Source organism: Ctenocephalides felis, unplaced genomic scaffold, assembly GCF_003426905.1.
Source record: "Ctenocephalides felis isolate EL2017-DRISC unplaced genomic scaffold, ASM342690v1 CF-g0.4_SCAFFOLD_01492, whole genome shotgun sequence".
Taxonomy (NCBI): domain Eukaryota; kingdom Metazoa; phylum Arthropoda; class Insecta; order Siphonaptera; family Pulicidae; genus Ctenocephalides; species Ctenocephalides felis.
The window spans coordinates 21,745,606-21,767,318 of NW_020537646.1; the positions used below are offsets into that span (position 1 = coordinate 21,745,606).

The 21,713-nt window shown below is 28.4% G+C and overlaps 1 pseudogene; it reads right to left on the bottom strand.

The window, feature by feature from the left end:
* Positions 1–21,057, bottom strand: part of LOC113371032 — a 50,340-nt pseudogene extending 29,283 nt beyond the window's left edge.
* Between the last annotated feature and the right edge of the window lie 656 nt (positions 21,058–21,713).

Here is a 21,713-nt window from a genome sequence, read left to right on the forward strand (position 1 = left end):
TTCTGTAACATTGTTTATCCGTTATACTGCGACGCGACGCTAACGCGCTTCTGTATTTTGACTTTATGCAGCCAAAGCAGCGCGATCGCTTTAAAAAAACTTTGAAACTTTGAAAATATTTCAAAATACATATAAAAAACTCAAATTTTTCAAAAAAGTTTTCAAGGTTTTCAAAAAATTTTAATTTTAATTTTCGGTACGGGAAGTTCCAGCAATTTGCTCTAAGGCGCGATGCCAAGCACCACTATTTATAGTATATAATGCGTAATAAATTTTAAATGAATTTAAAATGAATTTTTATATAAAAACTATGTAAGTAAAAATTCAGGGATGGGGCGGCATTTTTGTCAGTGCCCCAGGGCGCCAAATTTCTAAATCCGGCCCTGGTTAAACTGCAAAATAGATATGTGAAAATTATATACACTGCTTCTCTAAAAAAACGGAATGATTTTTAGACGATTATGTGATTACATGATTCTACGTGTTATTATAAAAATTTGCCTGTTTATGTCGGTCTTTATTAAAATTTAATGGCAATCATATCAAAAAATATGTTTCCAATTGAAATAAGCCCATCTCGGGCACTGCGTTGTGAAATGGAAATAGGAAAAACTCTCACACTACTTCTTCCCTGAATGGAGTTGGAGTTTAACTCAGCTCACAGACCTGCCTTAGGGCTGTACTATCCATTATTATTATTATTAGACCAAGAAGGAAACATATTGATAAAATTCCTAGGATTCATAAGTTTCTAAACCATTATAATAATTGCAATATAATATTGAAAACTATTATATAATAAGCGATATGATAATTATATCAAACAATATATTAAAGCAAGTTAGTAATAAGTTTAGTACCAAATCTTACATTGATATAAAACTGCTTATATATTGATCCTTATTCTTAAAATAATAGTAAATCACTAAATTCTGTAAGTGATAATTTAAAATTCTTACAAGTCTTAAAAAGTGTTTTTAAAGATAAGAAGAAAGCAATTTATTAATATTTTTTCATTTGGTGGCAGCGGTGGGTACTAAATAACTGATCGAAATAACTGATTTCTAACTTACTTTAATATAGGATCAGATGTACTTAATAACATATTGCTTATTTCATAATAGTTCTCAACAATATATATTTCTACTTTTTCAAGATTTTTGTCTGGTAATATTAAAAGTTTTTTGACTAGAAACCAAACTGGGAACAAGACAATCAATCACCTTCAACCACTGTTGCTTACACCACTTTGCCTAAAATGATGCTTAAAATTAACCGAATGCTTTCAGAAGAAATAAATTTAACCACGGTTGTTAATTAAATTATGAAACATAATCATAAAATAATTTATTGCTTGCTACAATTAAACTGAAATTATAAATTGGCTCTCAAGCTGTAATAAATATAATAGGATTTATATAAAGGTCGTTTTTCTTATAAATACTATTCGAACATGAGGCAACAGTTGTCAGTTGGTGTCGTGCGCAAAGATCTTGGCAGAAGAAAAGTTAGCACAAGCGCCATGCGAATCTCCATTCTGATCAGGTTAATATATTATGAAATGGAATCAAATATTTCAAAAGCACCGCTTTAGCTTTTGGTTTAGAATTTCAAATTTCTGTGTAAAACTACCTAGGCGGTACATGACTTGTGATAATTTATCATTTGTAATATGATACTTATGCAAATTTGAATGCATATAGTGTTGTTATTTATGTTTAGGATATCCTGGATATTTACATATAAAGAAAACTAATAAAGAATATAATTACACGAATATTTTGAATAATATTAGTCAAATATGCTAATGAAAAAAACAGAAAATATTTATAACTACTTTTTCTTATCTGCACTACATAAAAAATTATTGGTTCTATGACGCCATACAGAAAGAATTTTTAATTATCGATTACATGACTTAAGAAAGAATTTCAATAATGTATTATGATTTTAAAGGCAGTGAAATCAAATATAAAGTATATACACGTTGTGACAAGTTTCAATTTTAGTTACGAACCATAAAGTTAGAATTCAATTCAATGGTATTAATAAAATCGAAATAAACTCTACCTTGCCCCACACGTCATTGACCTTAATAGTGCAAATAATATATATATATATATATATATATATATATATTGCAGAATGGACGTCATTAATTTTTTATTTATTAATATGTTAATTTTAATTTTGTTTTTCAAATTAAATAATTTTTATCTCTTTCACTAACATGATCGCTTTTTTTCATTTCATTCCATTAATTTAATATGATTTTTGTGCCTATTATTATTATTTTTTTTTAACATAATTTCCATGAAATAAATGAAATAAAATTAATATGTTAATTTTAATTTTGTTTTTCAAATTAAATAATTTTTATCTCTTTCACTAACATGATCGCTTTTTTTCATTTCATTCCATTAATTTAATATGATTTTTGTGCCTATTATTATTATTTTCTTTAACATAATTTCCATGAAGTTTTCTTTCTAATATTGAAAACAGATTTATAAATTATTCTTTAAGTTTCTAAACTTTTCGACATAAAATTTTATGTCATCATCAGTGGATTTTATTATTAGATATATGATTAGAATTAGATATATGGTACATACATAGATAAATAGATTGCAAACACGTTCCCTTTGCCATTACATCATTTTTAATTGTTTCTACACTTCATAGAGAAGCCGCTAACTGTAGCAGGTAAATTTACCCCCAAGTTAGAGTTCTAAATAAAAATTATATAAATTCTTTAATTTATAGAGTTTATTTGTTATTTGTCTATTTATTTAGAGCATTATATACGCGTAAAAAGATTGTTTTAAACTAAATCACAAATAAGTTTTCTCAAAAATATTATAACAAAAAAGAATTAATCATTTGAAATAGGTGTATTATAAGGTGACCATAATTTTTTAGATTAAAACCGAGGCGGCAACTTATTTAGTGCTTTTGAAAAATAGAAAATATAAGACAAAAATTGCTAATTTTCGTAAAATTGAAAATAGAAGTCTGAAACTATCAATGTGAGACTCTATTTTAACACTTTGGTATTTTACATTCATAACCTATTGTTTCATAAAAGCATACTTATTGTTTACATCATTTTCAGATATTTGATGGATATTTGTAATTTTTTCATCAAGTATGGAATCCGAGACAAAAATTGTTTTTAGGAAAATCCGGGGCACAAGTTGGAAATCCGGGGCTATCCCGGGACGTATGGTCACATTAATTATCATTGGAGATTCAGAACGCAATTCTTTAAAAAAAGCAATGTAGACCATCTATTTAGTGCGGAAAACACAAAAATAGGGAAAGCACATTTGTTCTATGTTTCCCCCCCCCCCCCATGGGTACATAGCCGCCTCGAGCTCGTTCGAAGACAAAAGTTTTCTTGCAAAAAAATTTTGAATTTTTTTTACATTATTTTGGTTACAATGTTATTAATTTATTTAAACCATTTTTTTGTTAATGATAAGTTATTGTAATAGATGTTAGTGTTAAGTATGTACATTGTGCATATGTATATTAAAGTGAGTCTCTATATATTTGTGTGTGAAGTATTTATCATCAATAAGGAAACTAAACTTGGAAATTTACATCGACATCGGTTGTCGACTCGTACCATTTACCTTGTGAGTCACAGCCGCGGTTATTGGAATCGCTAGGACTATCATCGGAATCCACCTCGAATGACACGCATTAATTCGAAGAAGTGCCGTGTGCGTCACATTGGAGAAAGTACTTTATTCCGTGTGTATTACCGTTACCTTGTCTGACGGTTCATAATAATGTCTAGTTGATATGTGTAAACATTACATAAAATCGCTAAGCCACCACTATGATTCTACTTTGTTATTAAACGCGGAACGTGTGAATGTCAAACGCATCTTTTTATTAGGTGCAACGTAATGGGTTATGGGAATACCTATTTGATTATTAGTAAGCGCGATAGATAATTTTGACATGTATTTTGTGTGAATACTATATAATTGGGAAATGAAGAAAATAAGGTACATTGCATGAGTAACAAGAATGAAACTCTATTTTTATCAAGAACTGATGCCATAAAGATCTCTTAAATATTGAAGATCATCTCAAACACATTGCTCATTTTCATTAATAATCTCGTAAATTGCTTATGACAATTATATTATTTTGATTGTCGATCAATAAATATTCATAAAAAAACTCTATTCATCATAATCTGCAGTCTTATGGCAACTGTTAGTAAATAGATTTTGAGAATGTTGCTTATAATTTAAATAATAATATCCCTTTGATGCATTTCGCATGATGAAATTCGATTTATTAATCAGTTTTTCATAGTTCCGCAGCCACCGTGTTCTTAAATACACATTAACATACGCAAAATCATCGATTTGTTTATTGATACTATCATGTTTTACAAATATAATGCAATAAATAACTCATTTCAACAATTATTAGTCCCAAATTTAACATCCATTTATTGCTATTGCTTAGGTGGAGCGACTAGGGCGGATGCAGAGCACGCCATTAAGGAGTGCAAAAAATGGAAAAAGGGTAGGCAAGAACTATGGAGGGAGATAGTAAGGTTGTAAAATTGTAAAGTTAACTTATAAAATGTATATGACTGATGTACTTGTATACAAAGTCAAAAAATAAACAATAAAAAACCCCATAGTAAACTACTTGGCTAGTTATTTATAACAAATATGCAGTTTTTATGGTAACTCTTTAGTATATTGACTTTGAGACTGATACCTATAATATTAAAATGATGTTTTTAAATCAATAATAATCTTTATATTATATTAATAAGTTCCTCATAAAAATATTTCTATGGCCATTGTGATAATGAATACGCATTTGCATTCTTTCACTCATATTAAAACCTGCATTCTTGCTTTGAACTAACGAAAGAGTAGATGCACGTAAAATAATAAACTAAGCGGGAATAATTTTAATTAATTACAATCATTATACAAGTGGATAACAGCAAAACATAATTTTTGCATAATTTGTCTATGTGGATTAGTTTTGAGTCCAGTATAATGGCGCTATTGAAAGCTAAATTGTTCAACATATGCTGATTATATGTTCAGCTTTATAGAAAAACAAACAAGTCATTATAATATTACAAATTATATGACACTCAACATTAATAATATTTATAATAATAGTATAAATATATTCATAAGAATGTGACGAAGGTCCTGAGTTATGTTGTCCAAACAGAATGCTTTTTGTTTGAACTGCTTCATTTTATAGCCAGAACCACAGGAAGTAGACTCAATGCCAACTATTTTTAGTTAAAATATACTCAAATGTTACTCAATAAACGACTCGTAAAAAGTGATAAAATGACTTGTTTTAGTTCAACCTTGGTGTTTGCCATGTTCATATTTTATGATTTTCCATCTTAGATTATATTTTTTATTTATCAGATTCCATAAGGAAAAGTTTGTTTTCGAAAAAAATCCGATTTGCTCGACATTTCAAGTAATTAAGTAATACTAATTTAAAATTATTTTTTTCGATGTAATTAAACAAGGACTAGCGACTAGCGATCGGCCGAGCAGTTTTTGTTATCAGCAGAAAAGTGTAAAATATTGTAGCTATAGATGTAACGTCAACGTTTCAACCCACAATTTTAAATCAATTTTAAAAGTTCAATAACTGTTTGAAATATATTGGTTGGGAATTGAGTGGATTAGTTTTTGGTTTAAATAGGCTAAGCCTTTTTTTTGTAAAAATGTTATGGTTTTTGACGATTTAAATAAAAATTGTGTAGAACTATAAATTTTGTGGTCTGAAATAACATACTAAAATTTCTCGTGTCTACAAGAAGTGATTGAATGAAATAAAAATTTATCAAAGTTTATAATTTCGTCGTGCGCTTGAGCGATTCTAATCAGAATCTGTGTATGAATCCTTATTTTCTAATTTTTTCAAAATCATCAAATAATGCGAGAGAAAAAGTTGACAAAACTCAAAAGGTTGGCTTAGGCTGGTGTAAATTATTCAAATAAATTTCTATTAAAAATATTCGTTCAACAGTTTAAAGAATCGTTTCACACATAGACCCTATTGGAATATAGAACCCACGCCGTCAATAAAAATAGCACGAAATAACGGCACATACAAAAATAGGCGCAGTTTGGGTTTTTGTTTATATCTCATTAATGGTAATTTGTTTCTTGGACTAATCTATCGAAAGGCAGTTTGCGCGACGTCATTTGTTTCTTGGGTATATTGAGTGCATAGTTTGATGTTTATCATCTAACACGTGCTAGTAATTAAATAGTTATTTTAATGAGATAATCCATTCGGAAGTAGATCAACTCTGGATTTAAAAATATTTTAGGTATTTGATAGTGAGCGCTTGAACATGAGTCGCAGATAATTGAACAAGTTCCAGGAATATTTTAATGTGTTATAATGATTTACTCGCTTCAAAATTATGAATATAGACATGGAAATATAAGCAAATATACTCATTTATAGCTAGTTGACATAATTATTATCTAATCATTTAAAATATAGCGTTTGCCATTTTAATTGAGCATCACATATAAACAAGTATAAATGTTGAGCATCTATATACGAGTATATTGACAAAAAACACTTTTCAAATTTAGAATCTGGATGATTTCGTTAAGCAAAATTTAAGCATTAAAAGATCATCTGGATATGGAACTAAATGTCTCTTTTAATTTGTTAGCACAATTGCAACTAATCTAATTTTGCAATCAAAAAATATTTTCACCTTATATATAAATTATATGGTGTATATGAAATTTCAATAAAACATAAAAATCCAAAGTTTGAATCGTATTCTCGTTTATTTTAATTCATTTATCTTTAAATTGAAATAGAAACGCCTCCATCCATGCAGTTGGCATTCCAAAAAAACTATGTTACCTAAATATAATATTGGTCAATAAAACGAATGAAGTTCTGCATCATTTAGGAAGATTATAACCCACTTTCATTTATTGTTATAATCTTCTACGAAATGTCGAAGATCAGAAAGTGTTAACGGTGTTTGTGTATTATAATTTAAATTTATTCCATAAATCACATCAATTAATTATTCTGCACGTTTGATATCGCTTTTATGAGCCATAAAATTAATATGATTTTGGAGTATGTCGGTAGTATTTTAAAATTAATAGTTTGAATATTAATGGTTTTTATTTATATATATATATTTTGGCAGTGAATGATTTATATATGAGAACCCATGAAAATATAATGTATAATTATTAGAAATTTGTCATTCTGCAGCAATTAATTTATGATTTTCTAATAGAAAATAATTATAATTTTTGGAAGAAAATTTATGAATTCTAAATATCAATTTATCATAATAATCTATAGAAAAAATTAAGAAGTAAATAGAGAGCAAAGCTATCAATATGATTGCAAGCTTTTTATGTAAATAACTTTGAGGATTATCCCTTAAATTTATCTATTGCAAACCAGAAAAGTGATAAGTTCCTTAATATGTTTTCCTACAGGCTGTTCAACAACAAAGTCTCTATTGAAAGTGCACCCTCATCTGAGACTTAAAAAAAATAAAAATTCCGCCAAAGTTTGTAATTCGATTCTGATCATAGGTATCCATAACACATTCCTAGGAAAAACACGTGAAACTCAAACACATATCACTAGAACAATTTTATGCAGAACGAGCGTGAGCAGTGGAATTGTACGTATATTTTTACCGTTACGAAATCATGATAAATGAAATGACACTCATTCCTGAGTTATCAGATCAAGATGCAATGTCCAATACGAGGTCAGCACAAATATGGTGCCCGATTTGATCAACTGACATCAGATGCTGATAGTATGGCAGCCGGTTGGAGAATATTAGAAGGCAGAAGTCCAGAACTGGGAGATAAAGATGAAAAGCAGACCATAGATTTTGTTTTGAAATTTATAGTTATTGTTAATTTTTGCAAGTGGTAAATAACCTATATCAAATAACCATATCAACTATTTGGAGTGCTTCTTATTTTATTTGATCAGCGATCAAAACTCAAGGATCCCTTAAGCTATTGTACCTCTTGATTTGACTTAACTATAACTCTGTCGGTTTTATAGATGATAACCCAACTGTTGTCCTTTCTCTATATAATGAATTTGATTAATGCGATTACTGCAGCAACTAAGGATCTCTAATTCAAATCCCATGGCTCTAACCACGAATCCACATGAAAGCCCTTGTCCTTGATATGACAATTACTTTTGGCACAAGTGAAGAATGCAAATATTATAAAAATAAGAAAAAGAAGACTGATACTGAATTAATCATTTTCCAAAATATCATCTACATTTCCTTCACAGCGCTTCTATTAATGATTCAGTGTGGTCTACGCTTTTATAAGAGTGACTGGCTGACCGTTGGATGCAAGAAACACTAAACGCTAAACGACTTTCTTTCCGGCCAATTTGAATATTGAATGATTACTTTTGCTATGAGTTATTTAAATCTCACTGGTGCATAAACTCGTCTTGATGGCACCAAGCATTTAATAAAAAAGGCGTTCATGTATACTGCACTGAATAATAATATCCAATATAAATGTTTTACTGCAGTATCTCGCTCAGTGATCAGCTAAACTCTAACATAATTTGATGAATTATTTATTATTAGTTATTAATTATTTTAATTGACATATATCAACTCTTACAAATTTTGTTCATTGTGAAATTGTTTATATATCAAATCTAATTAGACATTAAGAATAACATACAAATATCCTATTTTCTAATATTATAAATCAAATAAGTATTATGAATGAAATCTTGGAGAATATAACATCAAATAACAAATATAGAGAAGGTAACAACTACATATCATTATCAGCGGATATGAAAAATTGTTGTAAACAAATATCCTTTATATTGCAATAATACTTCAAAAATCTAGGGCATACTAGTGCACATAACACTCTACCTGGTTATTAAAAACTCTTTAATAATTAATAACAATTTTATTTTTTTTTGGAAAACAAGACGCAGCCGATGGATCTAAGGCATATTTTAAATTGTATTTATGTTCAATTTTTTTCTAGCACACTGATGACATAGAAACGAAAAGTCTGAAAAAATCAAAAGATGCTTCAAAATCTTTACATACTCTATTTTTTTACTTCATGTTTTGCCCTCCAAAATTTTTATTTATAGTTTTCTACATCAAAATTAACTATTCTTAATATATATATATATATATATATATATATATATATATGTGTGTGTGTGTGTGTGAGTGTGCATTATCCTTTTGAATATCATCCTGCAATTCCAAATCCTTTCTTATAAGCTTATAAATCTAAGATTCAAGGATTATAAAGTTAATCCTACCTAAATCGAATGTATTATATCCTTGAAACAGGACAATAAATAAGATCAACTTCGTAATTGTGCTTAATGCACTTAAAACGTCTCAGAACCGGTCATAAATATCAGATAACAAGAAAACATTTAAGGGTCGGCGCACATGAACACGGTTTATTGCAAAACATTGATATTTCCTTTGAAATATAAACCATTTAATATCAAGTTTTTTGTGCAATTCCAATATTTCTTGAATAAAATGTGCTAAAACTTGAGTTAGAAGTAACGTAATGATGTGTAATTATCTCAAACATTTTAAAGAAATTTTTTTAAAATGCAGCATTAAAAGTATACATCTCACCTAATCGTTCATTTCAGATTTTATCCACGTGCAAAACAAGGAAACAGAATAACTAAAATTTCGAAAGACCAAACATCATAACAACCAATTTTGTACCTCTATTTATATTATTTTATCGCGTTAACTATGAGAATTATTACACATTTTTATTGAAATTTAACAAAATATTGGAATTTTCCTCGAGTACACACACAACGATTGATGTATACCAGAATTGTGCTTAAGAAGCTCTCGTTTTGATGATCGTTCTGAGTTATGAATGAAATCCTTTTAAAAGCACAATTTACGATAGCCTCCTCAAATGTGTGCTTCGAAGAAACAGCCTTTAGTCATCAGAAGGTTCGCATAATATAGATTTACTCATGCACAAATATGGTTTTAGTATCAGAAAAAATGACCACAAAATTCTGACCGCAACTTTGTTTTAGAAAAAATCATACAACACATCTTTGTAAAAAGTAAACGATTTGCATTTAAGTAATTTACACATTATTTATAATATTTTAATAATTATTACAATACATATTTGCTTGTCAAGAGCCTGAAATAATATTTATTTTTAATGATTGCAGCTTATGAATAAATAAACATATGATATTATGAAAAAAAATCATAGAAATATTCATTAAAAAGTTGTAATATTTTGATTGTAATATTTTCAAATATCAAAGAACTGAGCATCATTATGTCCAGCATCTCATTGCAAAATGTAGTATTAAATATTTTTCTAAATATAAGCATTTTTTCAAAAACAAGACTTGTGTTTTATATGAATATGAATTTCAATTATTATTTAAATATAAATACGTCATTAGTATAAAAATCAATACTATTATATATTTAATATACATTAGCATAAAATGAATTCAAATAACTTTTATTATTCTGGAATATACACATAGAACTTCGTAAAACGTATGACGAATATGCACAGAATTCAGTTTAAAATTGTATAAATTCAAAACGAGCCAATTGTTAAAGAAACAATGTACAAACAAATATGATTTTTTGGTATTTCCTCTCAATTCAATTAAGATACATTCTTGAAATTCTTAAAAATCTGGTAAGCGTATTATAATCACAAAAGGCTGAAAATGAATTATACTTTCAAGTGGAAAATCACAAATTCTTCAAAAGAATATTCATTAAATTCGCAGAAAAATAGCAAACAACACCATATAATATGAAACATTTCGAAGTCGGTTTAAAGTTATTGATTTCTACTTTTAAATTCTGATTTTACTTAAGATTTTTATGCCATGCCAGTTTGAAGTAAAAATCTAAACATATTTTTCCCACTATCAAAATATAAGGCTTTCCTTAATTAATATATATATTTATATAAAATTTCATAACTATATTTATTGTACAAGATAAAGTAAAAATCAAGTATAAGTATTTAATCTAAATACATATCAAAAATCAGATAGTGGCATTGAGCCGAAATTCATAAACTTTGATATTTTATTAACATTCAGTCGCTAAGCTTTAAAACAATGTAACGTGTTGATTATAAATTTATTTGAAATATAGCATTTATTAAAAGATTAAATAAATCTTTTCCCAATGAAATGTTGCGATATGATCCAAATGAATCAGTACTTGGCAAATCCGTGACTGTGCGAGGTTGACTAATATTTGCATTAAGACCATTTAATGTAGTAAGATTTATAAATGTGTTCAAAATTAAATCAAGTCACCTTGTATAAATCTTTCTCAATTTGAATTAATTAAACAGTTCGATCGGTACCATTACGTAGAGTTATTATGTTTGTATAATATCAAATAATGTTTATAAAATACAATTTAATAGCCGCATAAATTAAGGAGTGATTGCAGATGCTTCGTATTAGAGTATAGGTTTGAAATATATAATATGATATACAATTTACTTAATAAATATTATAGCTATCAAATTGAAAAAAAAAACAACCCTTGGTAAAATAAAAGTAGAACTCGAAAGGTGAAAAAGTAGACGATGAGGTACATCATAATAAAGAGCTTATAAAATGTTGTTATATTTTTTAACCAATTGATTATTCCCAATATAAATTAATAAAACAAAGTGATTTGAAGAGTATTAATCTACACATCTTGCAAAAATATTTAAAAAACAATTAAGTTTTTGTTTATTCTGTTTACCATATGTGATTTCTATATGAAAATCACATATATAAACTGAATTGAAATATCATAAACGTACGAGAAAAAAGTGATAAGTTGTTTCCGCTAAACGCAATTTTCTTATCACTTAGTTTGCTAATAGTTTTTGTTGGAATAATTTGTGATAACGCTAGCGAATATTTTACCATATGTCATAATAATTACGAGCAAAAATAAAATATAATTATTTTTCATATATATATATATATATATATATATATATATATATATACATACATATATAATAAATGTATTCTGAGTGGATTGATAGATATTAATTTGAAAATATGAACAAACAACACTATTTTGCACTTATTTATTAAATAATAATATCACAAACGTTTCGACACTAGGTTTGTCTCATCATCAGTGTGTTATAATTTAAAATATAAAATATGGAAACCTATATTAGCATTATGTGTTATCCGTTACTGTCAACACAGTACCTATTACATAAAGTCAATCATAAGCAGTAAAATACTAAATTGCTTTATTTGAAAAAAAAAACTTTCTATCCTAACTAATTTTTTGAAAAATCTTATGTTGTATGTTGATTAGTTATGTTTAATCTAATGAAAATGAATCATAATTTTATACAATTGAGTGAGATATTAATCGAAATTTCTTCTTATAAATAAAATCATAAAATCAATGCAATAGAAATATTTCATAAACAGCCACTTTAATACGGTTTATTTTTTATTTTACAAAAAACATAAATAATGAAAATTTTTGTATATCTTTACGTTTCAAGGCCCCCTGATAATTTTGGCATACTTAAAAAAAATATGTATGTGCCTGTGTATGTATATTCGGATACAATATTTAGTTCACGATTTCGAGAACACGGATCTACCGATTTGAATGATTCAAGAAGCATTCGATTCGTATTGACGTGGAGACTTTGGCCTAGGCAGGTCCAGCCGTTTCAGAGATACAAAGCTAAAGGGCAAAAAATAGCAGATTTTGAAAAAATAGAGCTCTCGACATTTTGGGGAAGCCACCGGTCTCAACATTTATACCATGACTTAATAATAATGTTATAACCAATAATATTTATAACAAATAATATAAAATGAAAATATTAAAAACAATAGTTATTAATTATTGATCAATTTTTAATTTTATTGATTTTTTTTTTATTCTTCGAATGTATAATTACGGTACTGGAAGTTCCAATAATTCGCCTTAAGGCACCATTAGTTTATTTAAAATTCAGCAAAAATATAAGTTTTTTTTTTCTTTTATTAACTCTTTTATTTACAACTGTCCAGTAAAGGACATTTAGTAAATTTAATGAATTTACAATAGTCCGCCGAGAAGGGACGTTGTATACTACATTGTCATGTTGGAAAAAACAACTCAGTAGTTGATTTTTCTCTTTATTAACGATGTCGTCGATCTCATTACATTAAATCAATAGAACTAATTATCAAACAAGTTAATTATTATGGGCAAGCAAACTGATCAAGTGCGCAAAATAGTTCTAATTGTATCCTGTAAGTACTCAACTCTAAAAATAAAGTGACTATAATCATTGGTACTAAATCTGTATAACTATGCCTGTGACAAATCGCCGTTTATTTCAAACACTATCATTGTCCGGATCATTAATATTACGCAGAACGCCATTGATAAATCTAAGAATCCTTTATAAATCATCCATCTGACAAGTGTACCGTGTAATTTAGTCCAGGTGAGATGCCTTGGCTCCAGACAGCGTCTCGTGTACAAGGTATTGCATGCGTCTATAATATAAGATTAAGAAATGTTTGGGGTATGCGTCACCGCGTCACCGGTGTAACCCGAGACGATCGCTCAGCGCCGCACAAACTAACAATGTTCGCTAAGTAATGACGCAATCAATCGAGATGACGTCAGAAAGCCAGAGATACAGAGTGGATGATGGGCGTTGAATAAAAGAAATTCCATAAATATCTCTTAAGATCATGCCTGGAAGATCTTCAAAGGAAACTAGTTGCTTTAGGAGAAGTAATGCATTTGTTATCACGTCATGGTATGACGAGCGCTCTAAATCAACAAAGTTAATCCGAGGAAAAATAATATGAAACTATTCCCAACTTCTTTCATATTTTAATATGCATGGCAATATTTTTTCATTCCTAAAAAATAAATTGAATTATAATATTCATATGTAATTTCATTTCTGGATTTTTATTATTTTATACATATATGGCGGAATGAATTATGTTTCATGACAGATGTCAGTTGATTGACGCCAATGTGATGACTAAACTACACAGCACACTTGGAGCTACGCTGATGCGAATATCGCATCTAGCAAGCTATAGCTAGATGTTTGTTTTTCACGTTCGTAAAATGAGTTCTCTCGGTTTTAATCAGGGATCAATTGTCGGGCTAATAAATTGATATCAAAATTTATATAATATCAGTTTCGTTGTAAATTGAGTTATCAATAAACTCACATTATCATCGAGTCTACAACATTGAATTACTGTTTCATTTCTAAATATAATTAATTAATAATAAACGGCCCATTAGCGCCATACATATATGATTCTTTGCTTTATATTAATGAAAATACCATAAACAGTATTCATGTGTAAATTTTCATGCAAAATGTCAAAAAATCAATTTCTGAAAATGCTGCTGTAACCTTTCTATATTTATTGACTAGAATTTTTTTAAATTACAGTCTGCCACACCTAGGATATTCAGTAATTCTTTTGACTTTTTATTATATGGATTTTTAAATGGATGGCAACCCAGTGGTTGTCCAATTTAATTATGACTAATTAAGTATACTCGAAGTATTTTTTGCCATTTTTATTAAATATATACAACTATACCCACAAGAGGCTATATTTGAGATCTATAACCTCAAGTGGAAATTTGACATCAAAGTTTGTCAGGAAATGACGGTTAGATTTAGGCGAAGTATAAAAGTTATAAATAAGCAATGATACTATTTCATTATTATCAGCCTTGTGAAAAATAGTTCAAATTAATTTGAATAAAAAACTTTACTATTAATTTTTATAAAGACAAGTAAGTACCTACATGTTTACCAGTTTTACCAAAAGTGCAAATTGCAAATCTAAAAAATAAAAATAAATTTATATATATTTTATAAAATCAAGTAGAATTTTTGTTTGTTAAAAGTGCATAAAATTCAATAATTTTAATATATTTACTTTTAATTAATGTAAGGACATACAAATTTACTCGAACAGCCATAAAGTTAAATTTGAAAGAGTACTTCATAAACTGAACTTGTATAAAATAAGAATAATAGTTTCATATTTCTAAGAATTTTCTTATTTATATCAAAATGAACTATTTTAAATTTATATGCAATATATATTGACAATAGGATTAGTACATTTTTTCTCTAATAAATCTAGCTAAATGGTTCAAATAGAAAGAACAGTAATTTGTTATAAATATTTTTTACTCCAAATGATGAAAGATTTTTCATTGTCAAATAGGATTTATCCTTAAAATATTATGAACTGTTTATTAAATTGAATTATTAAAATTTCTTTAATTATAAGACTGTTGACTTGTTTGAATCAACAAAATGCCAGATAAGCGCTATTTTAACTTATAATTAGAAACATATTTAAATCTACATTTCTAAGTGAAAATCGATGTCACTACTACTTGACATCAGGCTGATCGAGGGAGGTATCGAATCAGGAACCTGCCAATTGGAAAGCCAAAGCTATACTAACCACTAAGCCACGGAGAATCTCAAATATTCAAACACGTTTACATAATGATACTCCAAAATTCATTAATTGAAATTAATTAGAACATAATTCCGTATAATTATGATCGTATCATTTTTGCTACGTATGCATTTCTGTAGGTAAAACAATTTTAAAAAGCAATGTAAATATTTTTATAACGTCTTGTATTGCATTTTATGCATTGCTAAGTTCCGAGAACACAATTTCTGCCAAATATGATTTTTGTAAAATGAATAAATCGTCACACAATTAAATTGAATTAAATGAACATGATCATATTTAATATCAAAATAATAAGGCCAAGCCGTTTCATAGTAATTAATTGTTTAAACTTTTTTTGACGATTTTAATAAAGCTTTGTATAATGATAATCTCATTGTCTTAATGAACATCATGAAGTAGTTTAATTATTAAAATTTATAAAAGTGTTAAAATTATATTTTTATAAAGGCAACACCTCACTTTTTATTGATTTATTCATTATATACAATATTGAATTATTATTCTTTATTTGCAAAAAGGATGTAATATTTTTATTAAATTGAAACATATTAATTCTTCAATGAATCGTGAATGATTAAATATTATTATACGACTATAAAGATTAGTAACAATTAATATAACCAAATTAGTGTAAATATACAGAAGCTTCTAATACGAATGGTAGCATTTTATGGGTTGATTTCCAAAGCGTTTGACAATAAATTATTTTATTGAATTATTTACCAGAAGTATATTTTTATTATATTACTAGCCGGCCCGACAGACTTCGTCCTGTCAAAAAAATTGTAATGTGGCGGTGTTTTGTTCCTACCTTTTTTCTATTCTTTGCAAAAAATTATCCTGAACAGAACCGTCACCCTGGTAATCATTCGGTGTGAATTAAAAATAATTAAATAAAACACTATAAGCATTTAAAAGTAAGTAATTTTAATAATGTAAATCATAATTCAAAAATCAGTTCAATTTTCATTGTAGTGCTTTGTGATGAACGATGTTTTTTGTTTGATTACCTGGCGCATAGACGAACAAATCTGATGGTTTTCCAATACGGGAACAAACAACATACAATTTTCCATGTGAGAAGCATGGGTTTTCTAAATTAATACCACAAACACTTAATGATACCATAAACGCACTGGAAACGCATTGGGATGCATGGTGCGAGAACATCTTCTGCTTTATACTATCCTTTGAATATAGTTGGTCGATATTTCGCAACATTATAATTGCCGATCCAACCTTTAATTGAAGATTGTGAGGTGACAATCCTAGCAAATCCGGCGAGTTTAAAAACTCCGGTCCGATCGTCTTGGTTAGTTGCCGAATCAACTGATTCGCCTGTAATTTGTTCTTGAATTTTGAAATTTAATTAATTTACATCAATGGTTTTGGCTGCCAATATAGCTTGATTAATAGAAAGATATATCTATGTTTATATAAATATATTCAAAATTAGATTATCAAAAACTACACAAAATGTCATGACATAGATCATTGTTTTTTTTTACAAATTGCGTTGCCTACTCGATTAAAGAAGAAAAGGGCTGTTTTTAGGGTTTTCCCGGCAATTATTCGTTTTTTTCTCGCCGTAACAACCATCCTTGGACTTCAACGAACATTTTAAAAAAAGAATTGGCCAAATTAGTCCAGGAGTTGTTGAGTTATGCGCTTACCAACACATTTTGCGATCCATTTTTATATATAAGATTACACAGTAACTGATAAATATAAGTGTAAATTATTTTAAAAAATTGTAAATTTTGAAATATTTTTGAAAATAATTATAATGAACTAAAGCAGCAAACAAATGCAACTACTGTGTATATCAACAATGGATAATCATTATATTATAATTGAATATCTGTTGATTAAATTCATACATACGGCCACGCATTACCATGAATCATATTATATTAAATATCAGTTGGCATCACTTCAGAATCTTATCATATTAACCTCGCATAGCTTTAAACTATTAATCAGCATTAGTGATAAAAACACCTCATACGTGATTCGCGATGCAAGTAACATATCGATAAAAGTAACATAGAGCAAACAATAATTCAAGATGAGTAATGATCGGCAACACGTCAGAATGTAGATTGAATTCGTGATATCAATAGCTAACTTTAGTCAGCAAATCCATATAAGAATCATATGCTTCGACTACATAAATTATAATTAATTTGTTTCGGACTTATAGATGCTGTAATAATCTGTATTATTAAGTCATGCACAATGTGCATCCAATGTAACAAATGATGTGGCACAAAAGGGCATGTGAACTTATGCAGCTTAAGGCGAACGATTCTAGCAACAGATTTGTTTTTAGAATCCTTAAATTACATTATGTGATGTCACCAGCTTGGAAAGATTTCTGATGTTCGTTACTAGAAAAATAAAAGCACATGCCTAGACAAAGTCGAAACAAAAGCTCAAAAGCCCAAAAGCCCAAGTGACGTAGTGCGTAATGCAGAAATTGACGTAAATTAATGAGAAACTACTATATTGATAGTAAGGTGATGCAATTTTGGATAAATAAATTAATTAGATGTAGCAAAGAAGCAACTATTAGATAGCTCATGAAACTGCAGGGATTGATTTTGAAAATATCGTTAAAATTAAACGATATTTGACATAGTAGTAATCTGATTCAAACAAAACACATATTTGCCATAAGTGCAAAGCAAATAAAATTAATACGAAATCACTGGAGATGCCATCATATCCGGACGTTCAATCACTGGATTGGCATTCGCTAAAAATGGAATAGGCGTAGATATTAAATTAAAAATACTGGAACAGTTTATTGAATAGCGGATATTGTACCAAAAATACGTGAATATTCTTTACTATGCAGTAAAATTGATATTTAATCCAAACACTGCATAAAGAACTACAGATTGTGGACACTAAATCATTGTGTAAATCGAACTCCCATTTCTTATTACAACAATAAAATCTATTACTAAATATTAAGAAAACTGGTAGTTGGACAATTTGCCGTGAAAATTCTTGTTCAATACTATCGTACAATTCATACCTGAACGTCCAATCACTGGATTGGCATTCGATTTAGACATTTTAAGTACTGCCAAAAATTTGATGATGTTCCATGATGGAATAGGCGCAGATATTAAAAAAATATATATACTATCGTACAATGCACTCCGAAAAATAGTACTAAATTTCATAAATACTTGAAGTAGAAGCAACACTGGCTACTTCTACTATTGTCAAACTATTTGTCATATGTAATTTAATTATATTATCTTTAGATTTACTAGATGTCGACTGAAGACAGTTGTGAATTACATGGTAAAATAAAAAAAATTCCTAAATACAAAATCGATTGTTATTGCCACGTCTGTTACAATATATCGATCCCTGCATCTCTTTGTTGCAGAGAAATGATACCATGACATTTTATTAGTGTCGTAAAACAATAATAAATTTGATTTAATAGTTTCTTCAAAGAGCCGTGAAGCATGTTGAAATTTATTTGAGAAATATCAATATTGGATTTTAATTGATTGTCGGGATTACTGTTTGGCTTTGATTGCAATTCCATAAATATAATTATACTTTTAGGTCAAGTTAGAAAAAAATTATGTAATGCATTTATACATTATACAAAATGAAGTACTATTGGATATTGCAACCAATGGGCAGACCAAGCAAGCCAACAAAATGTTGAAATAAATCGTCTTCCGGTCACTCGATTATGAAAATATTCGGAAATATATTTTTACTACGAAGAGAGTAGACTAAACTTCCTCAGTGCGCGCATTCTGACACACGACCCAGTTCCCATATAAAATTAAATTTGTACCCAACTATCAATATTAATATCGTCGGCGATCGCATATAAACCCGGAATGTTCACGCATGTGATGTGATATCGATGCGCGGCAAAGGAAGACACGATGCAGGTAAACCTGTTGCACTGTTTCCAAAATTGGAGATAACGAAAGTAGAATAATATTACATATTTGAAATTTGCATAAATAAACACGAACCACAGACGATTTGTATGTATCTTTCTCTGGACTGAGCTGATTAGGACTGTTCTGATTATGTAAATATGTTCATATTTCAATCGTCATTTTCATTTTATTTATGAGATGTCTGCGGTTTAGAATTGTATGTCTCGTTACTTTTATGAAGTTTATAATAATATAAATGGTTTCATTCATTAATAAGTATAATAATTCATACAAACAAGTTTTTATATTTTTATTTTTGAGCTTAATATACAAAATTACTGTTCAAAATTAAAAATTAAAACTAGTGGGGTGTATGGCATCGTGCCTTAAGGCAAATTGCTGGAACTTCTTGTACCGTAACGAAATGATCGAGGAATATTAAATGTTTTAAAAGAGATTATTATAAATATTGTAACATTGTCGAATATTTATAAGAATTATATAAACTGAATTGCAAAGTTGAAATTATTTGTTTGAAGTATATTAGAACAGAATTAAAATAAAAATCTGAATTAATTTCGATATACAAAAAATTTTTTTATTGGAAAAAAAAATTAAAAAAAAAATTTTTTGAAGCAAAATTTTTTTTCAAAGTCAATTATTTTGTTAAAACAAGCAGAAAGTTTTTGGAATCACTCAAATCGGACGCTTAGTTCTATCAAAAACTGCCATTTTTTTCACATTTAGCTCTGTATCTCCGAAACCGCTGGACCTGCCTTTGTCAAAAACTAATCACCCCTTCTCCCCGTTATTACGAATTGAATGTTTTTGGGATCATTCAAATCGGATGCTCCGTTCTCTCAAATTTCTATTTTTCGATTTCTATTTTCTGCACTCTTTGCTCCGTATCTCCTAATCGGCTGGACCTGCCTTTGCCACAAACTAATCAGCACATCTCCCTATCAATAGGAATCGAATGTTTTTTGAACCATTCAAATCGGTTGACCCGTGCGCCCGAAAACGTGGACAAAAAATTGTATCCATACATACATACACACTCACACACACACACATCCTTTTTTCTGAGGTATGCCAAAATGTTCAGAAACCTTCAAAATGTCCAGAAATGTAAAAATTTTCAATTTCGATTTTTGGCCCATTACAATAACTTACCCTACGAGAAGTTAATAATTGGCAATATATTAATAAATTGATGCAAATTAATTTCCGTTAAGCATTCTAATGCTCGTTGTCAATTAATTAATATGGAATGATGCGTAATTGCCATTAGGCCTTTTAATGCTCGTTATTGTTAATTAATTAATATTGAATAATGCGACCTTAACATCAACGTATCAATACGAATAATCAATATTTTTAAAATAAATTTTAAAAATATATTGGCTATATATATTTTATATTAAATTACCTTCTGAATAACCAAAGGAGTGCCGAAATCTTTGCCGCCCTGGAGTCTGAATCCCCACGGACAAGCATCTCCACGATTTAATCGAACTGATATTAATTGTGCCATCTGAAATAAATAAGAGAAATAAAAATTAAAATTAGAAAAATGTCTGAAAGTAATCATATTTGTTACAAAAATGTCTAAGGACAAATGAAAATCAAAACTTAAACTAATAGTTTATAGTTTATATTATGTATATGAACAAAAATCAAATGATGTGTTTCAAGTTCTACATATACTTTTACCAGATTAAAATAAAAAGCATAAAGCAATTCATTAAATAAACATACATTTTTTTGTATTTTTACAGAAATCGATAAAACACTCTCAATTTATCAATTAGTTTATCATTTCCCTGTTACATTGCGTAAAATTTCACAACCATTGAAAACGTTTTTGCAAGAAAATATATTCCATTCTATCTTTTGATAAAACGCATTTGAACAAACGTGACAGCAACGAATAAACATATATTATCACTAAAAAATATATATAATCTAATTAAATTCTGATGCGGATTTCACGTTAAAACCAACTTTATTATTTTGGTAATTGGAGGCATTCAAACTTACGGTTTAGCATTAAAAAGATACTTTTGTTCCACTAGTGGCCCGAGCACAAGAGGACTGCACCCTAAAATTTATATCATTGCAAAAATCTGATCTTGCGGCCATAACTAATGTACGTCGCATTCCTTTGCATTGGCATTTTTATAATGATTT